This window comes from Cryptotermes secundus, unplaced genomic scaffold, assembly GCF_002891405.2.
Source record: "Cryptotermes secundus unplaced genomic scaffold, Csec_1.0 scaffold284, whole genome shotgun sequence".
Classification (NCBI taxonomy): domain Eukaryota; kingdom Metazoa; phylum Arthropoda; class Insecta; order Blattodea; family Kalotermitidae; genus Cryptotermes; species Cryptotermes secundus.
The window spans coordinates 247058-260358 of NW_019719361.1; the positions used below are offsets into that span (position 1 = coordinate 247058).

At 38.5% G+C, this 13301-nt stretch overlaps 1 long non-coding RNA gene across 1 annotated transcript; it reads right to left on the minus strand.

Moving 5' to 3' along the window:
* Positions 1-3742: 3742 nt before the first annotated feature.
* On the minus strand, positions 3743-6715 carry LOC117282333. The gene is made up of 3 exons (XR_004513053.1): positions 6414-6715; positions 6178-6314; positions 3743-3971 (listed from the first exon to the last, which is right to left on the minus strand). It is a non-coding gene; the product is annotated as an uncharacterized LOC117282333 (long non-coding RNA).
* Between the last annotated feature and the right edge of the window lie 6586 nt (positions 6716-13301).

Here is a 13301-nt window from a genome sequence, read left to right on the forward strand (position 1 = left end):
TGGATGCATTAGCCGTATGTGCTGTAGCGTTGTCCTGCTGAAAATACCCGTATTGTCTTTCTTCGGCATTCAACTGATCGAAGAAGGGATTCAGTATGTCATTAATGTACCGATCAGAGTTCACGGTATCGTGGAAAAATATGGGGCCAATGATTCGCCGCGGGCTTACAGCACACCACACACCCACCTTTTCACTATGTAATGGCACTTGCTGTATAGCGTGAGGATTTTCATTGCTCCATATTCTTACGTTTTGTGCATTGACGTGGCCACCAACGTGGAACCACGCTTCATCAGTCATGAATAGAAGCTGAGGATCCACTATTCCATCGTGTACATTTTGCAGCAGCCAGTTGCAAAAACGAATTCTTGCTGCATGATCTGGTTCTTTCAGCTCATGCACAACTGTTACTTTATACGGGCGAAATTTGATTAACTTTGTGGCTGTGCGAGCAGATCCTAGCGAAACACCAGTTTCCTGTGCTAAGCGTCTTAACGATTTTCGAGGACTGATCTGTAATCTTGCCTGAATATCCTTAACCTTTTCTTCAGTCAGCACAGTTCTCTTCGATTGCTTCTTCTTGTCACTCACTGAACCTGTGGCCCGCCACTTTTTCAGAAGCCTGTTTACACATGACTTTGTGGGAACTGGCGAGTCAGGATATTTCTGACGAAACCTACGTGCGAATTTTCTGTAAATGTTTTTCCTTGCAATAGTTTCGACAATAAACACACGCTGTTTAATAGTGAACTTCATTTCCACCGTCTGTCGACAGCTGTAAACATTCCACTCCACTTCCACAGCAAGACAAAGACTGACTGTTTAATGCAACCTCGGGTTCCGATTATGCAACCATCGGCGTAGGAGCACTGCAGTCGCGGGGAGGAGTTGCATCCGTTCTGCGGTGGTATGACTCACGGCAAATTGCAGCCGCGGCGCGCACTTCATTGTACGCACTGTATAACGAGTGATGTTCTTCAACAAATGTTCTTTAATGGGTGGTTGACGAAATATTTTAACTTAGGAAATAATTAATCTTAATTATATTGAAAATATTGAGGTCGCATATTGGCGGTACTTTAAAAATTAAAATTTGCCTGAGTTATTAGCTCACTAATCCTTAGAATTGCGGAATTAGAAAGAGTTTGCCCTGCTACGTGCTTACAAATTTCCTTTTTATGCCATGTATTAAAAAAACTGCAACTTCATACTGATCCCCCTCTGGAGGGGGATCGGCTCCACGTAAAGTTTCGATATATATACAGAACGACATAATCTTAGAAGAAAAGCAGACGTGCTTCCATTCCCCGAGTGGGACTTGAAGTTATGATCCTATATTTCGAGAGGTAGAACACAGTACACGACTTAACCAGCAAAGCCACTGTTATTATGAGTCTTAATTAATACAATACGTGTATATAACTAATTACTTACTAACTCATGGAGCTGAATCCTTCTTGAGGATCCGCCAATTCTGCAGCTACTCAAGAATTTCCCAGCATTTTACGGAACCCGAAGGTTCATTACCGTGTTAACAAGATCCCTACACTGGTCCCTATCCTGAGCCAGATCAATCCAATCCATATCATCCCATTCTATCTCTCTAAGATCAATTTTAATATTGTCCACCCACTTATGCCTTCGTCTTCCCAGTGGTTTCTTTCCTTCTGGCTTTCCCACCAATATCCTATATGCATTCCTCGTTTCCTCCCATTCGTGCTACATGCCCTGCCCATTTCATCCTCCTTGACTTGATCATTCTAATTATACTTGGAGAAGAGTACAAGTTAAGAAGCTCCTCATTATGCAATTTATAGAATATATGGGTCTATATATTACATTGTGCTTTATTTCTCACTATCCTACCTTTTCGGAAGTGGTTCGGTTTTCTAATGGCGACATACTGACTTCAGTTGTTGATAATTTGTAATACGCATCTGGAACCGTGTCTGTTTATTTCTGTTCGGTGTACATTGCTTAAAAATGAGTACCCTATACCCTTTTATGATATTGTGTCTAGGCAGAGGGGGGAAACTTTAGAAATGGTGTCTTTCAGAAACAACTGCCTGTCATGATTCATACTAAAACATTTTCAATTCATATCAGATTCACCCTACTCTGTTATATGACATTCTTCTATTGACTGGTTTGTCTGTTTTTGTAGGTCATAGAAACCTCAAGTCAATTTATATTTATTTTCGTTCCAACATAACCTATTCACAGATATGTGTGCCCCGAAATGGCCGAAGGCTGTGTTTTTGTATGAAAAACATTACACAAATGACGTTTTGAACTCTGCTCAATTGTCGTGTCTTTGTGAGTGATTTATTTGTTCACCGTTTGAATATTTGTTTACCTGCGTATGCCATTACCAATCGTTCCCACTTGCATGTACAATTAGCGGCATCGTTTCTTCTAAACTTTCTACATCTACGTTTGTCGTAATCCCCTGTCACGAGAAGAAACATGAAGCACACGTAAAGACACATAGAACACACAGTTAAGAAACATTCGATTTAATTTTGAAAATACTGTTGGTGGTAATTTTCATTACACATATACCACGACTTATGGGGTAGCTTTGTTCCACAAAATGGCCTGTAACACAAATACAGCGATACTAGCGGTAGCGTAGTTTGTTGAGGCACTATGCTACAAGCCGGAAAGTCGCGGATTCGATTCCCCATGAGGTCATTGCAATTTTTCAAATTGATCTAATCCTTCCAGCCACACGATGGCCCTGGGGTCGACTCAGCCTCTAACAGAAATGAGTACCAGGAATCTTCCTGGGGGTAAAGGGCGACCGGCGCGCAAGACTAATAACTTCACCGCCATCTATGAACAGATTGTATAGAAAATGTGCGAGCCTCGATGTCTCACAACCCTATGGGCCTCCAGGGGTTGTTAAAAGGATAGCTTTACCTTATTACCTTTTTTACCCAAGTAAAGAAATGTGGGATCTACGATAGCGTAAGAATTCTGGCGCCGGGCTCATTAGTCTGAACGTCAAAAACCGGAAAGACTCACCGAAAAGATATTGCACATAAATGCATATTCATTTTCCCTTTATATTCGTACACAGTTTCCTAAAAATTCTCTTTGCTCCAATAAATATTTAGCGCACGAGCTGTAAGTGGAAACGCATGCATATATTTAAGTGCATGTCCATTACGGTCTTCTGATTTTAGCCAAAACTGAGATATGTCGTCAAATTTTAGTACAGCTCACCAATACGAAATTTCATGAAAATCTGTTCAGCGATTCTCGACTTGTTACATTAGGATAGACGGACAGAAACGGCGAAGCTAATAGATGTATTTTTTCTTATTTTCGTTGCAAATGCACCAAACCCAGTTCATCAGAGACTCTTCCAATGATTCGACGTTCGGTATGGGGGAGCAAGTTCCTGAACTTGATCTACAATAGCGATCCTGGTGATTGTGGTTCTTCATTGTTATTTGAAGGGAGAAGATGTTCGACTTCCGAAATTAAGTGCAGAGACGCTCAGGACGGTGAACAAACCGCGTGTACTCGTATGTGGAAGTGGGTATTTATTCTAGAAATAAAAAACCATAAACTCTCAGCTCTATAGGACTGTACAAAAAATAAAACCTGAAAAAGAAAATGGTTAAATTGTGGAATTACATATAGGTACATGTTACAAAGGCAATATATGGTCAAGATTTCAAATTAACTATAGACGGGGTTTGGATTGGTAATCGAATTTATTGAACACTTACAGGTCGCAACTACAAATAACTACGACAGTATTGACTGAGTTACACACTATAACTACTACAAAGTCTTCTCAGTCTTCCTTAGCTGTTGCTGGGTAGCGGCTTCCAACGGCGGACGTTCCCCTAAATCTGAGTCCCCCAACTGCTCCAGGCCTCAGCTACGATAATTTTCGACTTTCCCCAAGTTGTTAAGACTCCTTGGACGGGGGATCAGTCAATCTTAAGGCCGCTACCTACACAGGACAACAAAAACACATAAAATGCAGAGAGATATGTATGCCTCGAGTGGGATTCAAACCTATGATATGTGATTATGAGTGTAAGAAGATATTTCGTGTCTTAGATTATGTGGCCATTGTGATCGGCCATCAGCCATTAAAGCATGCACTTGCTTCCCTGAGAAAGGAAGTTCCTTCATAATAAACTAAGATTAAAAATGTAACTTAAAAGAGGAGAACAAATCTTAAGGAAACATTTAATAACATACCTGGAGATTTCGTCTGGACCCACGCATTTCGACACGGAATCGCGTGCTTTACTTCAGAGCCGGAAATGTAAGGAACATTTAAAACATACTAAAGTAGTAATATCAGAAATATTTGGGATATCGACAGAGGAGGAATAGTTAAAAACAGAATAAAAATTAACACAAAAGGCTCTAGAAATAAAATGAAGATCTGTTTACTACATCCTTACTACTTTTCAGTTGGGCGATGGAATGCTAAAAGTAAGTAGTTACTATAGGATTCTGACGATGGTGTATAACACACAGAGATATTGGGTTTTCGGATTTTGTCTATCGTCCTGGTTTCTTAAGATAACTAAGGAAAACACGACGTTTCGGAAACTGGATCTGTTTCCGTCCTCAGGTGAGGGAAAACACCTATTCTGTTGGGTCCCTTAGAAAGAGCTAGCCTCAATCACTGGACGAAAAGTAAGGTTAAGACTGTTCCTGTGAGTACCTTATTCTAAATACATTCAATCTTCTTAATATTTTAAAGACCTAGGAAACCAAAGGACATGTAGAATTTTTTAATTTTGGAGAAAACCTACTCCAGTTGAACTTTGTCCATCATAGATCCAACATGACCTGACCTGGCATCGAACCAGAGCCGCCGCAGTGGGAATCAATAAACGGTTTATAATACATCCGTAAAAAAAGGCTTTTATTATTATTATTTTCTTGTTCGTCTGTCACTTATCTCTATTTCATTTGTCTTCTCATTCCTTATTTTATTCCATCTTCATTGTCCTGGCCCGTAAATTTGTAGCTCAGGTTTTGAAATGGCTCTAACCTAACTCTAGTCTCGTGCTGCACTGTTCTACTATGAACAGCTTTTTTATTCCTCTCTCCCCACTAGTTCATGCCGTATAAAACGCTCATCAACACTCCCTGTGGTTTGTCTGTTCCTTTTAATGGGTGTGTATTTCATAATTCCCCACACTTCCCACCTGGAATAACTTTTGATCCCACTGCAATTCTGAAATGCGTTTTCAAGAAAGCTGGCAAATTATTTCTCGCTTTATTTGTGGCCTGCTCATAAAGCAGCGAATCGGACAAACCCATTAAGCGGGTCTGGTTTGACCTTCCTCCATAACTTCGTCGACTTCCAGTTGCAATAAAAACATCACAACAGTTGCACGTTACTTCGAAGGTAAACGCACCAGTAAAACTCTGATCTTGAATCCTGGGGTACCCGATTTGAATCCCTGCTGGTTAACCGGCTGTCCTGACGGTTTTCATAATATATTTTTTTCTATGACTCTATGGAAATGCCGGAAAAGTACTTCAAAAGAAGTGACAAGTACATCCTTCCATGTCTTCACCAATTTCCCACAGCATTCTTGCTTGCAGTATCCTTAGAGCCCATGCAGGTGGAAAAGTGTGAACAACAGAAGAATCATTGTTCAATTCTTTATTATCTTGCTTAACTTATTATTGAGAGCTGGTAGTTGTATGTGTCGTTGTTTTAGTGTTAAGTTACTCGGAATGTCTTTCTGGGTTTTGCCTGATTCTCACAATAAACAGCAAATATTTTCTATACTAGAATGGTTTCCGTTATGAAAACGGAGTGTTTATTTTTCGGATGAATTTGTGTGAATTCCTTGCATAACATGAATTAGCTGAATGCGAAAATAAATGTTCTGTTGTATATTTCATCTCCTAAATTAATGAACAGATTTAGATAAAATTTGGTGTTGGGGTTCTACGCCGAAAAATGTCGGATGAATTTATACTTTGTCTTCGTATGATGATATTCTTTTGGTTTTCTCCCCCGCCCCATTTCCGGTTGATCTTCCAAGGAAATTATGAAATGAAGTCGCTAGAAGCCTTCACCCATAACGCTGTTCCAAATGTCTTTTTAAGAAACATCACCACCAGCTTTAACACTGAGACAGATAAACGTGTTTCTACTTAAAGAAAATGCAGAATATTACCGGACTCATTTCCCGAGTAACTTCCAGGAAATTTATCCTATAAGTGACATCTGAAATTTGCGTTGTCAAATAAAATTGCATATTGGCAATTTAATCCTCAAAGGGCAATGACATCTTCCGGGTTCCACTTCAGTGAGCTGAAACAGGTTAAGAAATGCTTGTGAAGTTGAAGTTCTGTATGAAATTTATAACAAAATATTCATAAAGTCATACTACGAAAAAATGTTTATATTCACCTGGTACGCTTATTGTTAGTGTCGCTCCTGTAAGGTTGAACCAGAAATGTAGCATTGTCATCTTCATTCCAGGAATGGCTTATCTCTGGGGAAAACAACCCCCACTGGAGAGGATGTTGGGTGGGCTTCAGGGCCAGTCTTGATGCTGTGAAGAGACAAGAAGTTCTGGGAAGAATTAATAGCATATTTTCTTAGATACAATACGGCCCGCATATTCGTTGCCGCGGTAACATTTTTACCGAGCCGCTGCCTAGCAACTTTAAGGAGATACACATAGACACACAAAACAGATTGGAGGGATTTATGGAGTACGTTGAGTCGGCTGTCACCATGATATATATATATATATATATATATATATATATATCACATTTCATAAAGATTGGTTCAGAAATTCAAAAGTTGATAAGGGGAGGGGAGTTCAAAGACAGCATGGAGTTCTCATAAGCCTACTTTCATCTTTCAAAATAAGGAACGTAAGTTAAAAATCTCTGCCCAAATATCGAACTGTGATTTCCCGGTAGCCCAGCCTACAGACTTTGAAATATGCTTGATCTGCATACGATATAATTTATATAGGACATGAAGCTTTCTGGAGAATTTTCAACGGACATTACAAAAGCTTGACCCATATTCTTTTCGTTTTTAGTGCCTACAGCTCTTTAGTCTGGGGATCAAGGGTATGGAGCGTGAAGCTGATAACTCTCCGTTTATCTTGAGGTCTAGGATAAGTGAAATTTCAACTTCACACGCCTCATACATACACCTTCGTGGTGTTACAGCCCCAAGGGAAAATTAAACGGGATAACATTATTTTAACTGAATAATGCATTTACTGCAAAAGTCATGGTTTGAGAGGTGGATGACTAACAATGTACCATACGGAACGCAGGATAGCGGACTGCACTTACGACAGATGGGCGACTGAGATGACCCAGCAGAATGTTCGCACGTCACGGTCAATGAGTGCTGTTCGTGTATGGGAACCTCATTTCTTTATTATTATTATTCCATTTGTCACTTTTCCCCCGCTGTCCAGTAAGCCCTTGTAACTGAAAACGATTCCTTGTGTTCGCATACAAAGTTTTGGGGAAACTACGTCACTGCTCGACCTACGACAATATTGCTCGCACAATAGCGGTGATTCCCCAAGTTCTGGTAAGCTAATCTCTTAAACAATTGTGAGATGACCATCAATTATTATTAGCATGATTGCACATAGTTGAAAAAACGCATCGAAATAAAAAAAAATATATTAATCTTAACACGATATAAACTATGGCGACCGCCTCTGTGGCCACAGTTCCCGAGGTCCCGGCGCTACCAGATTCTTTATAGAAGTAGTGGGTCTGGAACGGGGCCCACTTAGCCTCGTGAGGCTAATTCAGGAGCTGTTTCAAGGAAATACAGGCTTCGGTCTAGAAAACCGAGATTAACGGCCGTGGGGATCCGTTGCGCTGACCACGCGACACCCTCTATCCGCTAAAGTTGGCACTTACTTCGCCGACAAGCGGCGGTCGCTAGGTCGGTATAGTTCGTTTACAGACTACAGGCCACAGAGGTTTTTTTTTTTGGTATAAATTACGGCTGGTTTTCTCAATGTGTTGAAGAGTTCGCATTAAACGTTATTTTGAGTGGGCCTCAACTTTACTATAGAAGCTACTACCCCTGTAACAGACCGTGGAGGTCCATAGGGTTGTGAGACGTCGAGGCTCCCACGTTTTCTCTAGACAGTCGGATCACAGATGGCGGCGAGGTTATAAGCCTTACGCGCCGCCCGTTCTTTACCCCCAGGAAGATCCCTGGAACTCATTTCTGTTAGAGGCTGAGTCGACTCCAAAGCCATAGTGGGGCTGCAAGGGTTAGGTAAACTGAAATATCCAATGACCTTCCTGCTTGTAGCACAGTGCCTCAACCAACTACGCTACCGCGTGCCCCCAACTTTACTGTATCCTGCTGTGTGCGCGCCGCATAAACAGTAAATACGCATATCTGTACTATGGGTCACAAAGCTTACATTTTCACAATAATCTTGTTTTTAGCCCACTTTCTCTTCATAAGGAAAATAAAGGATCACCATAACGATTGTGTGTGCCCCTTTTCAGCTTTTGACCAACTGACCGATTTTAAAAAAAACTGATCTCACTAACCTCGCACAATTTATTTCCATACACTTTTGAATTGAATTGAATTTATTTACATTCTATAAATCCTAAGCAGGTTAGTACCTTTGGATACAGAACAAGTCAAAAGGTTACATACATAAGTACAGGCAATTTTAGCTTAAAAATTAATATAACTTAATTTTACATCATTCTCTATTTACATTGAAGTATTCATCTAAACAGTAGAAGGAATGAGCATGTAGATAATTCTTTAACTCTGATTTAAACTTTTTAGTATCATTGCCCAAGTTTTTAATACTTTGTGGCAGATTGTTGAACACTTTTATGCCAGTAAAGTAGACTCCTTTTTGATATACTGATAAAGTTGATGAGGGTAGGTGGAAGTTATATTTTTGTCTAGTATTCATGTTATAGACATCAGAATTTAATTTGAATTTATCTTTGTTGTAAACAACAAATAAGAGAAGCGATAATATGTATTGCGATTGAAGAGGTAGAATTTTTAATTTCTTAAATAATTCTCTACATGAATCTCTACTTCTACATCCTGTAATGATTCTAATTATATTCTTTTGTATTTTAAAAATTATTACACTATGTGAAGAGTTCCCCCAAAATATTAATCCATAGTTCATAATAGAATGAAAGTAGGCATGGTAAACCATCTTCAATGTTTCCTGTGACATAAAAGGCTTAATTGATCTCATCGCATAGCAAGCTGCATTTAATTTAGGTATAATTTGTTCAATATGTATTTTCCAAGACAGTGTACTGTCTACATGTATTCCAAGGAATTTTGTATCAAGTACTTTACAGATTAATTTGTTGGCATAACTGATGTCCAGATCAATTTGGTGGTTGTTTTTAGTTGTGAATGATATGTAATGGGTTTTATCAAAATTTAATGAGAGTAAATTGGCTTCGAACCATCTGTTTAAGGCTTCAAATACAATATTTATGTCATTTTTAAAGTTGTCAAATTTAGAGTTCTTAAATATTATACTAGTGTCATCTGCATATAGAATTGGTTTAGATTTATTGTTGATGGTTTTAGATAGATCATTTATGTAGAGAAGAAAAAGTAAGGGACCTAAAATTGATCCTTGTGGAACACCGTGCTTTATAATTCCCCAGTTTGAAAATGCATTATGACTGGAGTTTTTATTATTTATTTCAACTCTTTGATACCTGTTTTTGAGGTATGATTTGATCCATTCATTAGCTTTGCCAGTTATTCCATAGAAATTTAATTTCGATAGTAAGATATCATGATTAACACAATCGAAAGCTTTTGCTAGATCACAGAAAATCCCTCCCACAATTAATCTGTCATTGAGAGCACTTAAAATATCGTTAGTTAGTTCATAGGTTGCTTTTTCTGTTGTTAGGTCTTTCCTAAATCCAAATTGCTCTTTGACTAATATGTTGTTAGAATTTAAGTGTTCAAGTAGTCTATTATACATAACTTTTTCAAAGACTTTTGAGAATGAAGTCAATATGGATATTGGTCTGTAATTAGAGATGCATTTTCTCTCTCCTTTTTTAAAAAGTGGTTTCATTACAGCGTATTTTAAGCGTTGAGGAAAAGTACCTGATGATAAAGATTTATTACATAGATGATTCAAGGGTGAACTGATGTAAACAGAGCTTGCTTTAAGTAATTTGGTAGAGATTTCATCATATCCATGTGAATTTTTGGGCTTAAGGGATTTAATAATGTTTTCAATTTCCTTCCTTGTTGAGAATTTGAGATTGATATTTGGAAATGAATTGTTAAAGGCACGAGACAGATAGTATATTGGATGATGATTATTATTATTATTATTATTGGAATATGTTTTCTCAGCTAATGAAAGGAAATATTCATTAAATGCACTTGCGATAGCTTGTGGATTGTTAGTGGACTTCCCTTCAATATTCAAACTTTGTACGTCTTCATTAACAGATTTCTTTCCTGATTCAACTTTCACAATATCCCAGGTGGTTTTAATTTTATTGTTTGATTTTAGAATTTGGCTGTTATAGTTATTCTGTTTGGCTTCTTTAATGACTTTTGACAAAATTTTACAGTACATTTTGTAGTGACTTTTTAGTCTTGGATCATTACTGTCCCTACTGGCCAAATATAGTTGTCTTTTGTGTTTACATGAAGTTTTTATTCCAATTGTTATCCAGGTGGATTTGTTTTTATTTTCATTTTTGACTATTTTTAAGGGAAAGCTTGAATAAAAGATCCTCAAGTATGTGTTCAGAAAGCAATTAAATTTAGAATCAATATTATTGCTGTCAAATACATTGTCCCATGATTCATTACTTAATTTTGTGACAAAATCTGCCATCGTATGCTTGTTGATTTTCCTTACTGTTTTATATTGTTGATTACTGGGCTGAAAGTCAATAACTTGACAATAACATGGCGGACGCACGAACTTGTGAGGAGGGACTCTAGCGACACTAAGTGTGGGGATCTTCAAAAAATATCCAGATTTTTTTAAGGTAATTTCTGTACAATGTAAAATAACATGGCGGCTGGATGACACCTTAAAATTCTATGTAGGATCAGGGATTCTCACAGAGATGGTTATGAAGAATTCTGTCTTCTGGGATATAACACCGTATAGACTTAAAAGTCCACCGACGTTGCTGCTACCCGCTTGGCTTAACTTTCGACCCTGAATATGAAGGCACATATTTATCCGAAACGTCGGCTGACTTTCAGGGATTATATGGCGTTATATTGCAGAACACATAACTCTTCCCCTACGGATTCTATTTTGATTTCGGTTTGACGGCGATAATGAAAGAATCTTAGGGGCTAGTAATGTGAAATTTGGTATACCGATAGACCACAAACATACGCATAAATTATACATCAAACGTTCCCAACTCAACAATTACAAAAATTGTAACGGTGAGAAACTTTAATTAGAACTGGTAAATTTAATGTAGAATGTTATGTGGGCCGCAATTTCATCCCCAGAGGGAAATACTAACAATGATATAAGTTCTTAAAACACAATTAAAAGCAGTACACAAATTCTGACTCAAGTAGGATTCGATCCCTGGTATGATCTCGGCACAAACCTAGCAAGCATAAGTGTGAGTGTTAAATTAGAATATACAAAACTATAATTTTGCCTGTGGTTCTGTATGGGTGTGAAACTTGGTCTCTGACATTAAGGGAGGAACATAGACTGAGGGTGTTTGAGAACAGGGTGCTGAGGAGAATATTTGGGCCGAAGGGGGATGAAGTGACAGGAGGTTGGAGAAAACTGCATAATGAGGAGCTTCATAATTTGTACTCTTCTCCAAGTATAATTAAAATGATCAAGTCAAGGAGGATGAGGTGGGCAGGACATGTAGCACTAATGGAGGAGACCAGGAATGCGTATAGGATATTGGTGGGAAAGCCAGAAGGAAAGAGATGACAGGGAAGACCAAGGCGTAGGTGGGTGGACAATATTAGAATGGATCTTAGAGAGATATGATGGGATGGTATGGATTGGATAGATCTGGCTCAGGATAGGGACCAGTGGAGGACTCTTGTGAACATGGTAATGAACCTTCGGGTTCCATAAAATGCTAGGAAATTCTTGAGTAGCTGCAGAATTGGTGGCTCCTCCAGAAGGGCTCAGCTCCATGAGTAAGTTGTATTAAAAATTTAAATTATCAACACGAAGTCATCAAAGAATTACTGGGTTAAAAGAAACGTTCTTTTTTTTTTTAGTTTCTAGAATACCGGACAATGGGCAAGGTCCAAAAATCCAGTAATTGTGAGTAGTATACACTGTGAGAACCCTCTGGAATCTATGAAGTCTACAGTAACAGACGTCTGAGCAACCAAAAATAGTTCTGATCTTATATCCTTGTTATAATTTTTTACAATTACAATATTATCTGCATTTTTATATGAACTGATATAAGGATATCACAGCAGTACGAACACCACACATCTCTATCTAGGGCCAAGGTCAAGATGGTGGATTTTTACCTCCATTCATGTGTCTGCAAAGCATGGTGCTTAATTAAGTACTGTGACTTTACATTTAAGGGGCCAGGGTAGCTCAGTCATTATAGCGACATGCTGAATAACCTGTGTTCGATTCCTGGCATGGGCAAGAGATTTTTCACTTCTCCACAGCATCCAGACCAGCTCTGGGGCCCACCTCCTACCCTTCATGGCATGGTACTTAATTGAGCACAGGGACAACTTTAACACTTTTTAACACTGTTTATGTACTACACAGCCCATCAACAATGCAACAAATTGTTCCTTCTTTCTTACACTTTTGGCACTAAATAGACATCTTCAGGTGTCTTACTATGCTAAAACTGTTACCCTGTACTAATACTGTTCATTCGTCACATATGTGACTGCACGCTTCATGGTTTAAGATGTCATACTGGTAGTCAACTGGTATGCACTAAAATAGCACACTATGTAGTTCACTTAATTAATATCAAATAAAATCTATTAAAATTTTGTGAAATTCTTATTACACCCCACAAGGGATGTCATCCACTTGTTTTGATCTGTATTCTTTACTTCAGATGTTTTTTTCTATTTGCAGGCCCATCGTTGTGTTACGTCTGCAATCTGTAATCTAGCTTTTTTACTTTTACAGTTGCACCATGGTACGAACTGCATTTTGCACAAGCCACTTTGTCATGTCAAAGCTTAGGGAGCAGAATAAATCCATGCAGATTTGTTGATCCTGAGTTGGCAGTGCCAATATCAAACAAGTCTGCCAAAAACTAGGCA